The 16,777-nt window shown below is 25.7% G+C and overlaps 1 long non-coding RNA gene across 1 annotated transcript in view; it reads right to left on the bottom strand.

Moving 5' to 3' along the window:
* Window positions 1–299: 299 nt before the first annotated feature.
* Window positions 300–16,777, bottom strand: part of LOC113389368 — a 30,106-nt gene continuing 13,628 nt past the window's right edge. The window contains exon 2 of the long non-coding RNA XR_003368245.1: window positions 300–411. This is a non-coding gene — a long non-coding RNA (uncharacterized LOC113389368). The remainder of the gene's footprint in view (window positions 412–16,777) is intronic.

Genomic DNA, 16,777 nt, shown 5'->3' with positions numbered 1-16,777 from the left:
ATTGCTTATAAACCAATAGCAAAAAAGCGGAAGGGAGATATTTGACAACTTAATATATATTATCATTTATATATTATCATTTATAACATAATATATTATCATCATCTCACCTATCAATATTCGTCTTTTTCCCAAACTCCAGCTCCTCATAATCCTGGTCAACTTCATCAGCTCTCCTCTCGAAATTTTCCTCATTTTTTCCAAAATTTTGGTCCAAAGGATTGAAATTTGGGTACGGAACCAAATAATAAGGATTCACGTAGATCTTTTTGTAGTATAAATTCGTGTGATGATTTTTTCTTGTGACAAATAGTCATCGTTGGAAGATAAACTATTTGGAGCGAAATTCGTTTTGGTTCCAAATGGTACGTAGATGGCTGATATTTGGGAAATTGTCAGGCATAGGAACACCTGGGGAAGGAAATAAAAATTATTATATAAAAATACATAAACAATAATAAACATAAACAAAAAAATTGTTAGAAATATTTTTATCGTCGAGCACTTTATTTGGTGTGAGAGTGCATATTTAAGGTGCATTCTCAGTGAACGAGTTAAAACAGCAAATCGAGACTACGACAGTTCGATGGCAAATTTAAAATGCTATTTGACTTTTTGAATCATAAAATTATCTTCAGGAATTCTCAAGTTATTGAATTTTTAATTATTTAAAAAGAAAGGATTTTCAAGGTCATACGCAGAATGCATACAAATTTATAAAATTGGCAAAGTGTAAATTGCAATTTTATAAAAACTATTGCAGATATTTTGGTGATTCAAAAAGTTGTTCTAGAAACATTTTTAATTTGCCATCGAATAATAATACTCTGGATTTCCAATTTTTACTAATTCACCAAGAATATACATTATGCATAAATAAATCTTCAGGATTTGAATAAATAGTTAACAATGCAAGTTGATAGTAATATATATAGTTATTTGATATATTTTTATGGTTAATTTATTACTACAAATTGTGATATTTGATGTTTTCTATAAGAGTACATTAAGTAAGTATTACATTCTTAGTGAACGAGTTAAAACAACAAATCGTGATTATCACAGTTCGATGGCAAATTGAAAGTATTATATAAGGGACTTTTTGAATTTCTAAAATATCTCAAAGCGTTCTCGAGATATTGCATTTTTAAACATTTCTATTTCACAGGATCCATATTGATTTTTACAACTTATAAAATTTGCAAAGTGTAAAAATGCAATTTTGTAAAAACTATTGCAGATATTCTAGTAATTTAAAAAGTTGTTCTAAAAGCATTTTTAATTTGCCATCGAATACAACTTAAATTTGCATACTCATATAGAAAACATTAAAACAATCGGTAATAAAAACAAGTATATTCTTAATCAAGAGTATTACTATTCGGTGGCAAATTAAAAATGTTATAAGAACAACTTTTTGAATCACCAAAATATCTGCAATAGTTTTTATAAAATTGCATTTTTACCCTTTGCAAATTTTATAAGTTGTGAAAAATCAATATGGATCCTGCGAAATTGAAATGTTTAAAAATGCAATATCTCGAGAACGCTTTGAGATATTTCGGAAATTCAAAAAGTTGGTTATATAATACTTTCAATTTGCCATCGAACTGTTATAAAGCCGATTTGTTGCTTTAACTTGTTCACTAAGAAGGCAACTTAAATTTGCATACTCATAGAGAAAGTATCAAATATACAATCGGTAATGAAAAAATAACTTTGAAAATATATTAATTAACTATAAAGAAACATACTATCGACTTGCATTGTTAACTATTTCTTCAAATCCTGAAGATTTATTTATGTATAATATACATTCTTGATGTACAAGTAAAAATTTGAAATCGACAGTATTACTATTCGATGGCAAATTAAAAATGCTTTTAGAACAACTTTTTAAATTACTAGAATATCTGCAATAGTTTTTACAATATTGCATTTTTACAATTTGCAAATTTTATAAGGTGCAAAATTCAATATGGTTCCTGCAAAATCGAAATGTTTAAAATGCAATATCTCGAGAACGCTTTGACATATTTTGAAATTCAAAAAGTTACTTATATAACATTTTTAATTTGCCATCGAACTGTGATAATAACGATTTGTTGTTTCAACTCGTTCACTGAGAATGCAACATTAATTTGCATACTCATATAGAAAGTATCAAATATACAACTGGCAATGGAAAAAAAACTTTGACAATATATAAATTATATATAAACATACATACTATCGACTTGCATTGTTAACTATTTCTTCAAGTCCGGAATATTTATTTATGCATAATATACATTCTTGATGAATTAGTGAAAATTGAAAATCGAGAGTATTACTATTCGATGGCAAATTAGAAATGTTCTTAGAACAACTTTTTGAATCACCACAATATCTGCAATAGTTTTTATAAAATTGCATTTTTACACTTTGCCAATTTTATAAGCTTAGGCCTACGACCTTGAATATCCTTGATCCTCCCGCGCATTTTTTTTTATTAAATCGCTCATAACTTTTAAACGGTTTGTCCAATATTAATAAAATATTCAACAAATTTACTCAGAATCAAATTATGAATAACATTTTCTAACATCATAACATTCTACAACAACTCTATATATTTTAAAATCGCATCCAAAACATGTCTACTCATTACATTTAGTGTTTTTTCCCGGTGACTCAGCTTGAGGCGAATATGATGTAATTAAATTCGTTTCGCGTTGTTTGTGTTTTTTTCTTTTATTATTTTTTATTATTATTAATAATGTTCAAAGTATGATTTAATTGTATATTTTTCACGCTGATGAACACACTGAAATGGAACTTTTTATTTTAACAATAATTATTATAATACAATGATGATTATGCGAATGCGATACGAAAATAAACTCGAACGCTATTTTTCTGTTGTTGTTTTTAAAAATAATGGATTGTGATAATAAATATATAAAACTAGTGTATCTAAGGTCGAAATATCGGTTCATAAAATATAAATAAATTGTACAATTAAAAATTGTACTAAAAAAATATATTTTATGCATTTGTTTGCTAAAAGCAGTCTGTACATGTTACTCAGAAAATCTTAAATAACTTGTGATTTTTCTGAAAAACTTATAAACTTAAGTACTTTCTGTATTTAGTATATACATCAAACTATATCATATTTAAATTTCAAAGCTGTAGTACAAACGGGACGTCCTGAAAAGCTCGTTGAAAAACGATATACTACAATAATGACAAATTGTTAGATTTTGATGTACGTTGTTAAGAAAATTGTAAATAACATGCAAAAATTGTAAGTTTTAGTATTTTTTGTATTTAGTACATACATTGAAGTATATCGTATCCAAATTTCAAAGCTGTAGTACAAACGGAACGTCCTGAAGAGCTCGTTGAAACCGATGAATAATAAAATTGCAGATAGATGATTCTTGAACAACATTTTCTTATATATACATACCTATATATATATATATATATATATATATATATATATATATATACACTTTTATTCAAACAAAAAACACACTCTCTATTACCATATAAAGCCAGCAGTTTAATTTATTACAGAACTTTATTAAATCCCATATACAACTCGAACTCAATCATATATTTACACAACAAATTTCTTTTTTCCTTATTTGTTTAAACAAAAACTTGTTTATAACTCATATGGTTCGTATTAATTGATATCGAAGGGAAAAAATAATATGAGGATTATTATTGCATAAATATTCTTAAGAAATGAGATTTTTTAAGGAAAATGTGGAAACTGGTAGTTGAAGATAATTACACAATATATATATATATATATATATATATATATATATTAATAATTATCTTCTACTACCAGTTTCCACATTTTCCTTAAAAAATATCATTTCTTATCAATATTTATATATATATGTAAAATTAGATTTTTTTGTTCGACGTCGAGACATATCTTAAATATTGATTTTCAGCCAATCGTCGAAATAAAAGAAAACAAATAAATAAAAATATTTATTTATAATATACGTTTCGATACGAATTCTGTGCCATCATTCGGCAACTTTTGTTAATCACCATCTAAAAGAATATTTACAAAGTTCAAAAAAATAAATAGAAATTTTTATTTAAAATAATTAAATAATAAAAGATATACATACCACACCAGGAAAAACATATTTTTGATAATTACATATAGATAATAAACCAAACATACATTACATGCAAAATAAATATAGAAAATAAATATATTAAGTGAAAACATGTTTTGTTTTTAATTTTAAAACTGAAAATTAGTGTAATGCAAGTTCTGAGCAAATCAAACGCATATGACGAAAAGAAATACAATTTTGAAAAATAAAACATAAAATCAAATAGATTATGAAATACAATAGTCAAAAATTTCGAAAATTATTTTTGAAAAAATTGATAATATTATGATAAGCTAGAAAAGCAAAATTCCGTCTAAAAAATAAATACAGATTCAGCAAATTTTCTGAGGTCAACATTCTTTTCCTTATGTAAAATAATAGGATTTTTGTATTGAAAGTGTGGTTTAAACTAATGATATGTTCCGAAAACATTGCCTTAAACTGATTTTTATTTTTCGAATTGCAAATGTGTTGGTTCATTCTCTTGTAAATATATTGCGAACAATACACACAATCCGTGTCGAAACGTATATTATAAATAAATATTTTTATTTATTCATTTTTAGTGAGTTTTAGGGGAAACTCACTATTACAAACAGACGGTTATGAAGTCAGACAGTACATAAAGGTGCAAAAAGTAATAAATTTTGCACATATCTCCTCTACAATCTCATCATCTGTGAAACAATCTTATGCCTACATTTACTTATGTTGCGTTCTTATATGAAAAGTAACTAAGTAGTTACATAACATAATATTACTCACATATTATCTTAAAGATCACTAGATTAACTTGTTCGACTGTATATATACATAATAATATACATACATAATAATATATATACATATACATATACATATATATATATATATATATATATATATATATATGTTGTTCAAGAATCATCTATTTTTCCAATTAGAATCCATGTTGCACAATTGTGCATAATGCAAGTGTATGCAGGTACCCTTTGCATGTTGATAGAAAATGTAGGAAATGATAAAAATATCACAAATTAGATATTGGGCAATGTGGAATTTCTATATTGTTATGTTTACCGATGATTAAAATTAAAATACTAAAGTTTGAAGAAATAGGTTCTTATAATGTTTATTTCATAAAATCAAAAAAAAAACGTGACGAACAGGCATAAAGACAAACATGTTGGTTGAGTTCTGGGACACCCTGCACATGTATATTGGTAAAAAGTATAAATTGTATTTTTAAGCATTTATTTTTGTTTTCTAAGTCCAACAATACCTATTTTGAATTTAACTTATTTAATAAACTGCAAAACTTGTACTCGTGGCTGCAAAAATGAAATGTTGAGGTATGTCACGTACTTTTTTTTATTTGTCATGAATAAAATAATATTTGAAGAGTTGTTTATAAGGATAAAAATGCATTTTATACAGTACCCGTAGCAAATTTCTGCTAACGATTATCATATAACATGTATTTCTTATAAGATACCTCTACTATTTTCACGTATGCCTAAACTCTAAATTCTATGTCGTACGCCTTTTAACTAACTATATAGTACGCCTAATACGCCTACAACCCTACAACCCTACATACACAATACGCTTAATACTATATCTTATCTTACACCTATAATGTTTCTTAAACGCTAATTTTTCCGAACCCTACCGGGAATCGAACCCGAGCCCTCTGCGTGGAAGGCAATGACCTTAACCACTACACCACCGTACCGCTACGATTGGTCGCCTTTTTTCCGCGTGTCGTCGCGTCATTTTAGTATTAGTATTAATTACTTAATTAATAGGTAAGGCGGAAAGAACAATGCTTCTCTTAATATATTATTTGTGGGGAACCCAATAGAGTAGTGGTTAAGGTTGTGGACTGCCACGCGGTGGTCCTGGGTTCGATCCCGGTGTGGGCAATAGATAATAGAGTATACGGTAGAATCGATAAATAAGAGTAATATATAGCGTGTAAATGGTAGAATGTAAGGTTTGTAAGGGGTAAAAAGATACGTAGGGTGTATGTTACATATAATAATAGGTTAATAGCAAATAATGATAAAGCGGTAATAGGTTTATAGATAAATGTAGGAGCTAATAGTCTTAAGTATCGTACGGTATGATTAGATTTAAGGTAATAAGGTAGTAATTAGATTTATGTCCTTTAACGTATTGTAATAGATCTAAGTACTTTATATAAAAAAAGTGTGCTCCTAAGGTTCATACGCGATTGAAGTAAAACTTATTTGCTACTGTACAAGATGGCATTTAAGTAAAAATAAATACATCCTAAAACAATTTTGAATAATGTTTATTAGTAATATGGTAACACTCGTGATGCACACATTTATTAGTGTCGACCATTACACACATTTATATTAGGTTGTCAAATATCTCCCTTCCGCTTTTTTACTCTTGGTTTATAATACAAAAAGGCGGAAGGGAGATATTTGACAACCTATTATAATGTAGATATCATGTAATTTAGTATATGGCTAATGTACTAGTTTATAAAACCAATAAATCATAAATAAAAAAAAAGTATTGCTTTATACTTCAAATATGACATGATCGGTTTGTTATTGTAATTAGCATTTAGAAAATAATTGCTGATTAATAATTTCTATAATATTTGATCACACAGTGGATTATGTTAAACAACGCCTAAACAAATATTGTTTTCGCAACTTCACTCATCATGTAATAATTGTGTTTGAAGAACTTCATGTAATTAAAATTAACATACATTCATTGACTGACGTTATTTTAAAATATACGAAATTTTTGGCAAATTTGTTAAAAATTAATTAATCTACAACTTTGTCTAGTGTGAAAAAACTCTACAACAACTCGGTATACCTGAAAATAGCATTGAAAACTAAAAAAAATGTAGAAATACAAAGAAAACTGCATTACATCAAGTTAATGCTGATTTTTATCGAATTTTTCGAAATTATGTATCCTAATTGAGTGACTTTAGAGAATTTTTTGTTTAGGCAAAAATATGTATAAAAGTATCAGCTATATTTTTGTCTAATAAAAGTTTCCTTTCCATCAGCTCTCTTATTAAATTTTATGCAATTTAAATAAAATCGTAATTCGGGTTTAAAACAGGTTAACCTTTGAGTTGGTTCGAGGTTTATAACCGTCTGCAACTTGCCAAGGTTACTTACATGGTTTTACATGGAAATATACACATATATAAATATTTTATGAACACACATTATATATTATGATGTCTAGTTCTGATTTTTTTAGTATTTAGTTCATTGAAATAATTGCAATAAAATTAATTTCAAAGTTAACACCTCGGTAATGGAATTGCGAAATCCAAACTGGTAAAGGACTTGGTAAAGGACAATTTTTTTTTAGAAAATTGTAACAATATTTATTTGATACCTTTATAAAATAGTCCAGTGTTTTTTCATGTATTTATTCTCTAAGATTGCTGAAATAATCTTTAATCGAAAAGAAAGTTTTGGAATCGTGCCAAATGAAAATTTTCGCAACATTCTTTACAAATTGCATCGATAATGGTTTATTAAACACTTTAACATATTCTAAAAGTTCAAATATTTCAAATTTGTTCTTTAAATAACTCTGGAGTGGTAATTTACCAAAGTTGAAGGCAAAAATTTGATTCTATAAATTTGTTCTGCAAAATTAACGAATTTGGTAATGCAAACATATATGAGTAATAATGGAAGCCAGAGGACATTTATGCATTTTAGTATTTATAAATCGAAAACTATTTGTGTTATATAATAGTATATTAGGCAAATTTGTTCTAAATTTAATGCTCTATATTTTTGTCAAACATTGTAAGTCTCTACATGAACTCGATATACTCATAAATGGTTTCAGAAAATGACAAAGTTGTAAAATGCATACATATATGAGTATAAATGGAAGCCAGATGACATTTATGCATTTTAGTATTTATAACTCGAGAACTATTTATGTTACATAAATAGTTATTAGGAAATTTGTGCTAAATTGAATAATGAATAATTTTGTCTAACATTGTAAGTCTCTACATCAACTCGGTATACTTTAAAATCGCTTTAGAAAATGACAAAGTAGTATTGCATAAACATACGAGTTCGAATAGTGCCAATATGACTTTTATGCATTTAAGTATTTATAACTCGAAACTATTTGTATTACATAAATAGTATGTTAGGCAAATTTATACTAAATAGAATAATAATTAATTTTGTCTAACATTATAAGTCTATACATCAACTCGGTATACTTTAAAATCGCTTTAGAAAATGACAAAGTAGTATTGCATAAACATACGAGTTTGAATAGTGCCAAGATGACTTTTATGCATTTTAGTATTTATAACTCGAAAACTATTTGTATTACATAAATAGTATGTTAGGCAAATTTATACTAAATAGAATAATAATTAATTTTGTCTAACATTATAGGTCTATACATCATCTCGGTATACTTTAAAATCGCTTTAGAAAATGACAAAGTAGTATTGCATAATCATACGAGTTTGAATAGTGCCAAGATGACTTTTATGCATTTTAGTATTTATAACTCAAAAACTATTTGTGTCATATAAATATTATATTAGGCAAATTTGTTCTAAATTCAATAATATAAATTCTTTATACACCAATATTGTAAAATAAATATTTTTTTTCTAATTTTGCACAAAATCAATTTACGAACAAAACCTAGAACTTTTTTTCAAGCATTCTGTCTGAAATATTTACTAAATTTCTGTCTATTTTTAATTTGTTCAAAAGTTCAATAACACCTTCTGTTCTCCCAAAAGTCGTTTTTCTTGTAATGTGTTAATTCGTCACATAACTTTGTTTGTTCAAGACTTTTCGATGTTACATTTGTTCATCTATCTGAAGATTTTAACGACTTTAGGAAAGTTTTTGTTTATTGTTATCCAATTTCTATTGTGTAACATCTATGAACACAAACGAAAGTTTTGAGACATTTTGTACAAAAGCAAAATCTTATCTTTCTCTAGAATTTTGTACAAAACAGGAAAATTATAGTAGAAAAACTTGTTAAATAATATATGATGTATCTACAAGTTTATACGATTCCTAGTAATTAAAACCAGTAATAAATATTGATTTCTATCGATTCAAATTAATTTATTCGACTTTTTCTTGTACCAAGAGGCGATCGTCTCAGATTTTCGCAATTTTCTTCTCGTGTAAGAAAGTGAAAACGCAAGATTTTCATCTTTCTCAACATTAAAACACAGGATATTATATAACGAATATGTTGGATATTACTTGGAAGAGAAATTTTGAAGTTTATTTGCTTTCATTATTTAATGAAAAATGCCTGAATCAGAAGAATATTTTACTCTGTTCCTTGAAAATAATAAAAACAAATTAAACATTTGTGCCGTGTACGTAAGTTTATTGATTAAAAATTGTCTCTATATTATTCGTAGTTTCTATAAATCTTTGAAGTTATTGAAATGGAAAATATTTTTTAGACAAGACAGATATTACAGCTGTTTTCATGAAGGAGATTATATCGCCAGCGAAAAAGTAAAAAAATTACAAGCAGTCAATGAATGTTATGTATGTTAATTTTAATTACATGAAGTTCTTCAAACACAATTAATAAATGATGAGTGAAGTTGCAAAAACAATATTTGTTTAGGCGTTGTTTAACATAATCCACAAATATTATAGAATTTACTTCATTTCTCTAATGAAGGTTCTTTTCTAAATGTTAATTACAATGACAAACCGATCATGCCATATTAGAATTATGACTTTAATTACATTATTGTTTTTTTTAAATACGCATTTTTCTCCTGAAATCATTGAAAATTTTGATTTATTGTCAGTTATTATTGTGAAACTTTTGGAAATTGTAACACTTTTTTTATCCTTTTTATCCAAAATTTTGATTTGATTTCAAAGTCGTTTTATCCAAAACATTTATTTTGGACTGTATATAACTATTTATGTGGAAATGTAGTGGACTTTATCTACTTTCTGCTGTACCTAAATGGCGTTTCCAATATAAAATTTTCGAAATATTTGATGAAATGTAGAATAAGGTCCCGACTTTACTAATACTTATCAAAAAATCGAATTCAAAGTCGGATTGTATAAAATTATTTATAGTTTATTCAAAACTTTTATATATGAGTGTATAAAAATGTTCCCAAGAAAATGTTGTAAATTTTATCTAGTTTCGCCCTATCTAACTCAAAGGGCGTGGTTCCATATGAAATTTTTGAGTTATTTGATAAAAACCAAAAAATGTCCCGAATTTAAAGAATGATAAAGAATGTCAATAATCAAGAATTCAAAGTCGTTTTATTCAAAACTTTTATATCGGAGTGTATATAATTGTCTGTATGAAATTGTAATTAATTTTATTTAGTTCCTGCTAAACTAATAAAAAAAAGAGTGCCCGGTACAAAGTTTTAGAGTTAATCAAAGAAATGCAGAAAAATGTCCTTCCACCATGAATATGAATTACATACGTACAGTATTCAAATTGCAACAAATTTAATATCAGTGAGTTATCTATCTGTAGTCTTATAAATAACAACATAATTCGTTAAACTAAATACTTCTGTTGCAAAAATACTTCTAAATTACTATTATTATTTTTTATAATTATTTTTTATATGATTGTTATTGTTAAAATACTCATTAATTAGTTAACTAAAAACTTATAATTTAAAAAACATTTAAAATATGTGAAACAAAATATTTCTTTCACCAAAATACCTAAAAATTTGTAAAAGAAAATACTTTGTAAAAATACTTAATAATAATAATCTAAGACTCTTAAATTTAATAAAATATCATAAAATAACCTAAAATTTGTTAAATAAAATAATTATATTGTAAAAGTATTTTAAAGCTTATTAAAATACTTATTGAATTTTTAAAAAATACTTGAAACAAACAAACTAGTTATATTCAAAAATAATTAAAAATTAACTAAATATAAATAAGTTTATAGTAAATAAATTAAATAATAAATAAATAAGTAATAAAATAACTAATAGTTAATTAAATAATAATAAAACTACAAAATATTATTATAATATTAGTATACCGACGGTTTGTAAAATAAATAAATAACTAGTGAGGTGGGTGGCATCGTGCCTTAAGGCAAATTGCTGGAACTTTCCTTACCGTAACGAAATGTTCGAGGAATACTGAATGTTTTCAAATAGATTATTATTAATATTGTAACATTGTCTAATATTTATAAGAATTATATAAACTGAATTGCAGAGTTGAAATTATTTGTAAAGTATATTAGAACTATAGTCAGAATTAAAAATAAAATCTGGAATATTTTCGATATACCAAAAATTAAAAAAAAAAAAAAAAACTGAAACAAATTTTTTTTTGCAAAATCAATTATTTTGTTAAAACAAGCAGAAAGTTCTTTGAATCATTTAAATCGGAAGCTTAGTTTTCTCATAAACTGCAATTTTTACACATTTAGCTCCGTATCTTCGAAATGGCTGGGCCTGTCTTTGCCAAAAACTAATAAACACTTCTCCCAATCATTACTAATTGAATGTTTTTAGATCATTCAAATCGGATGCTCCGTTCTATCAAAAAGTCGATTTCTATTTTCTGCACTCTTTGCCCCGTATCTCCGTAACGGCTGGACCTGCCTTTGCCAAAAACTAATCAGCACACTTCCCTATCAATAGAAATCGAATGGTGAATGAATCATTCAAATCGGTTGAACCGTGTTCCTAAAATCGTCGAAGACAATTTTTATCCGCACACATACACACACATCCATTTAGTTTCTGAAGTATGCCAAAATGTTCAGAAACCTTCAAAACGTCGAGAAATGTAAACATTTTGAATTTCGATTTTCAGCCCATTACAATAACTTACCCTACGGGAAGTTAATAAATAAAATTTTTCGTCGTTGGCTCACCGTCTATTAATAATTCGTAATCGTACCGTACCATTCGCCGGCGTCGAGTAAGTCTCACCACGTGCAGCAGATATGGATGTTGGTGAAAGTTAAAGATGCTAAAGTTAAACATTTAACATGAATTATGCATCATGCATCATGTTCATGAGTTATGTAATAATGGCCACCGATTACTCCCAACAGACGAGGACGACAACAACTAACCAACCAACAACAACAACAACAATAACAACAGATAAAACAACAGAGGAGACGATGCAATCGAAATTGCCAAAGATTTCAGGAGAAGATCGATAAATTTGGATCGACAATCGATTGTGGTGTTGCTCAAGAGGATAAAAGAGAAGCTACCATCTTGAGCAACTTTTACAATATTGAACAAGGACTTTTTGTAATAAAACTTCTTTAGGCGCGACTAGGGTGTAAATCCGTACAAATGCAACGGAAGTGCGTTACGGCAGAGTCTAGTGCCAATGTTTCATCATTCGCTCTCGATGATATCATTTCTATACGGGTCGATTGTGATTAGTCGTCGTGTATGTGAATAGAGATCTGTTGTTGTATGCGCACCGATATCAACAAGCAAATCTACATAGATAGATAAATAAACATTTTAAAGTTACATCGTAGCACTACATTCTTGATTTAATGAAAAATGTCTTAATCAGAAGAATACTTTTAGGACAAAATTCATAAATTTGAATGAAGATTTAATTTTGGTGTTGATCAAGATAGTAATGCAAGAGCTAAGAAACTTCTTAGATATAGGGGAACTCTACATGAGTCAGTTCAAAAATTTTATATTCATTAATTTTATATACACCCCTTTTCAGCTAGATAGGGTGAAATTAGATAAAATTTACAACATTTCCTAGGGAACACTTTTATACTCTTCGATATAAAAGTTTTGAATAAAATGGCTTTGAAATTGGATTTATGTTGTATACGAGTTTGTAATAGAATAACCATGACATTTTTTTTATTAACTTAGCAAAAACTAGATAAAATTTACTAAAAATCCATATGAACTATTGTATATACTTTTATGCAAAAGTTTTGTATAAAACGACTTTGAAATCGAATTTTTGAAAAATAGTATAAAAAATTCACTTCATGAAACTAACTTACTTAGCCTGTATGTTTAATATCAGAAAATTTATACAACTTGCCTTCAGGCAAAATGCTACTTACAACTAGTTTTATTAACCACAAGTAATAAAACTAATCAAAAACATTTATGCCTAAAAATATTGAAATAACGCTTACCATGCACATCCAAGCCTAAGTAAAAATATATGGAAAAGTGCAGTGTTAGGCTTGGACGACATAGCAAGCATTCTTGATTTAAAAAAAAAAAAATTATTACTATTAAATTTTGATAAATCTTAATTGTTATCGATTAAGTACATATTTATTTGTTATTTATTATGCAACTTGCCCTATATTATTTTATCCCTGGTCGTTGGCGCCTCACTAATTCTCAACAAATCCATATGTATATACATATATTTACATTCACTTTGTTTATAATAATAGATCAGACTTATATACATATAAGTAAGTGAGCAGCCAATTTATTTTTTTATACAATTATGTTATATAATAATTAATATGATATATATGGCAATCTCGTTATAACGCTCCTGGTGTTCTCTTATAACGCGGGAGGAATGAAAATAAACTTGAATGAAAATAAACTGAATTGAAAATTAGTTTAAAATATATCTATTACTCCTAGGAGGTTGTAATTTGGATATATAATTTTTGAAACCTTCTACTAAATAAGTAAAATACTAAATATCTTAAATTTTATAATATAAAAATATTAAAAATTATTTATTAACATAGTTGCATATATAGAGCAAAAGTAGTTTTATTAAAATAGTCTTAATATTTTATATTTATACGCTGTAGAAGGCTCTAAATTAGATATATACTAATATACTTCATATATTATTTCAAATTAATATAATATTAAAAAACTTAATTTTAATATTTAAGTATTTTTTATTAATTATTTAGTACCTAGTGTTCATCATCTTTAGTATGTAAAATCTCATTTGTTGCACCTTGGCAATTTATATTTAAAAAAAATATATATTGTAAAATTAGATATGTTTAATATTTTTAATATTTAAGCAAATGTTTAATATATTACATATCCAAATACAGCTTTTTATATACAAAAATAAAGCAATGATACCACATTTAATATCGTGGTTCAAATTTTATACAAGATTTATGCAACTGGGTTAGTAAATGTTATTAAAACTATATTAAATTTTATATATAAAGATATTTAGTATTTTATATATTTAAAATAAGGTTTTAAGTATAATATATCCAAATTACAGCTTTATAGGGATAACAGATATTATATAAAATAATTTTTAAAAATTCAATCACATTTTTCATATTAAGCATAAATGATGTATAGGTTATATTTGAGAGCTAATAACGTGTTTATTTCATAAAATTTATAACTTATAATATCTTATATATTTAAACAAATATTTGAAGTTTCTCATATTCAAATTTGAGCTTTCTAGCGATAATATTAATATATTAAATCAATTTTCAAAATTGACATTCTCCATGTTGAGGACGAACAAAAAGATTATGTTTTTAGGCTGTTTGAGAGCTTATAAAGTGTTTATTTTATAGAATTTATGACTTATAGTATTTTTTGTATTTGAGACAATATCTAAGGTATAACATATCCAAATTACAGCTTTCTAGGGCTAATAGCTATAAAATAACACAATATTTAAAATGTAACTAATTTTACTCATACAAGCCACCAAATTAGTGATGTATTAATACCTTTGATAGCTTATAACGTGTTTATTTTCCAAATTTTTTAACTTTTGTCATTTTATATATTTAAACAAATATTTAAAGTGTTACATATCCAAATTACAGCTATCTAGGTCTAAAAACACTCAAAATCTGGATTTTCAAACCAAAAAATTCACAAATCACAGTTTTTGAATCCCTGAACAATATTTCTAAGTCTATTGCCCATAATATATTATTATATTACCATTAACATAATTGTCTATAATTAATGGTTTATTGTTACAACTTGAGAAGAATATCTAATAAAAAGATACAATTTCAAAAATTATATAATATTATATCACCCATTGTCTTAGAAAATATTACTCGGCATCCGTTCTCTTTAGATGGAAATAAAATTCATATGTAATTTCATACATAATAATAAATTATTTACTACTTTTTTTTTACCGACTCAGGATCTGAATTTGAAAATCTTTGTCTTCATGATAAAAAATTTTCTAATATTTGCAAGAATTTCGAAATGCTTCGATTTTAGAATTGGCAATACTTCTACAATAGTTTATATTATTTTGCTTTCGATATTGTTCGATTATATTGATTATCGGTGAAATATAATATATATATATATATATATATATATATTTGTTGCTCTAATTAATCAAGTCAATCTCCTCAATAAACCTGAAATATTGTTACTTCATTGTTACTATAATTATTGTCTTATTATCTTATTACTGACACAGATTGATACAAATATATTTGTAGATTTGTTAATATTGTATCTAGAATTCTGTAATTTGGATATTTTATATCTAAAATTATATTTTAAATATTAAAAATAATAAAAGTTAAAAATTTTGGAAAATGAACACGGTATTACTTATCAAAGGTATTAATACATCAGTAATATGATGGCTTGCATGAGTAAAATTGGTTATATTTTAAATATGGTGTTATTTTATAGCTGTTAGCCCTAGAAAGCTGTAATTTGAATATGTTATACCTTACATATTGTTTTGAATATAAAAGATACTTTAAGTTATAAATTTTATAAAATAAAAACTTTATAAGCTCTTAAACACCCTAAATACATAATCTTCTTCAGTCTTCAATATGCAGAATGTCAATTTTGAAAATTGATTTATTACAATTATATTAATCCTAGAAAGCTCAAATTTGGATATGTGAGACTTCAAATATTTGTTTAAACATATAAAATACTATAAGTTATAAATTTTTAAAAATAAACACGTTATTAGCTCTCAAATAGAACCTACACATCATTTATGCTTAATATTAATAAATGTAGTTGAATTTTAAAAATTATTTTATATACTATCGGTTTCCTTATAAAGCTGTAATTTGGATATATTATACTTAAAACCTTATTTTAAATATATAAAATACTAAACATCTTTATATATAAAATTTAATATAATTTTAATAACATTTAGTAACCCAGTTGCATGAATCTTAGTATAAAATCTGTTTCAAGACTTTAAATATAGTATCATTATTTTATTTTTGTATATAAAAAGCTGTAATTTAGATATGTAATATATTAAACATTTGCTTAAATATTAAAAATATTAAACATACCTAATTTTATAATATATATATTTTTAAATTATAAATAGCCACAGTGCAACAAATGAGATTTTACATACTAAACAATTAATTTGCTGGCTTATATGAATAAAATTAGTTACATTTTAAATATTGTGTAAATTCTTGACTTGAATTATTTATAGAAGGCTCTAATTTAGATATATTATACCTAAAATATTATTCTAAATATATAAAATATCACATGCCCAAAATAAAATTTAGTGACCAATAAAAATTAATCACTAACAAAATAAAAATTAATTATTAACAAAATTGAATTTATACTACTTGCAACCAAGAGCTAATAATTTATCTAATTATTT

This window comes from Ctenocephalides felis, unplaced genomic scaffold, assembly GCF_003426905.1.
Source record: "Ctenocephalides felis isolate EL2017-DRISC unplaced genomic scaffold, ASM342690v1 CF-g0.4_SCAFFOLD_03573, whole genome shotgun sequence".
Classification (NCBI taxonomy): Eukaryota; Metazoa; Arthropoda; class Insecta; order Siphonaptera; family Pulicidae; genus Ctenocephalides; species Ctenocephalides felis.
The sequence above is the reverse complement of the archived record's forward strand: the minus strand, read 5'-3'. Positions and strand labels throughout refer to the sequence as shown.